This window comes from Monopterus albus, unplaced genomic scaffold, assembly GCF_001952655.1.
Source record: "Monopterus albus unplaced genomic scaffold, M_albus_1.0 scaffold103.1, whole genome shotgun sequence".
Classification (NCBI taxonomy): domain Eukaryota; kingdom Metazoa; phylum Chordata; class Actinopteri; order Synbranchiformes; family Synbranchidae; genus Monopterus; species Monopterus albus.
In genome coordinates, this window is record NW_018127983.1 from 954,905 (window position 1) to 955,878 (window position 974).

A 974-nucleotide genomic window follows, 5' to 3' on the forward strand; every position below is an offset into this window, starting at 1 on the left:
CTGTTCTTTCAGAGGAAAAAATCTGTTGCATCAAAAATAATATCATGTTTGAAGATGTTCAGAGAAGTAGAGAAAAGAATCAGATTAGACTCTTTAGATCATTTTGGTGCGTAACATGAAAATGCATTACAAGTGCATTTAAACTGAAATGCATGAGCTCTGTATACCGGGTTATACTGTGCCTACACCAGTGTTTCCCGAACGGTGGTCCTCCAGTCCACTTTGGACCAAAACTCTGCTGTCTTTCTGGTGTTGCTGTGAGGACAGTAGTAGCCACACAACAACATATTCAACTACGTTATAATAACACTGAATAAGAAACGGGGGAAACCATTTTCTACAGTGACGTACTGACCTGAGTTGAAACCTAGCTTGAAAACAACTTTTCTGTAATCATTTTTAGCATTAGAGCTGCTGCATCCCCCCATTTCTCAAATATCAAGCCCGTTTCCATGTTATGCTACTGCAGTGTTTTAAGATGTTTTCAGAGATAGTTGCACTGTCTCGCTACAAAGTGTCTTATTTTATTGAACTATCCCATGTCCTCTCACAACAAAGGTCCACGGTTTGAACCCACTGGTTGCTCTATGTCTGACATGGTGTGGGAGAAAAATCTGGACCCTGAGGCTGGACTGTTTGGGAACCACTGACCTACACCATTTGCCTGTGCAGCAAATGCCACTGTGGTCTACAGCATAATGTATTGGGTGCACACATATAACACTTCATAAAGGGTCTGTTCACCCAGATTACAAAAAATACATATATTTTCTCACCTGCTTCTAGTGGTATGTAATCATGCAGATAGTCTTGAGTTTTGAGATATCGGCTTTTGAGATTCTTCCTTTATCTCAATGCAATGGAGATGAATGTAATTTTATTTGCAGTGCAGACAACATGAAATCTTTAAAAGCATTCTTTCTTAGTAAACAACATCCAGATCTCACTGTTGAGTAAAAAAAAAAGAATATATA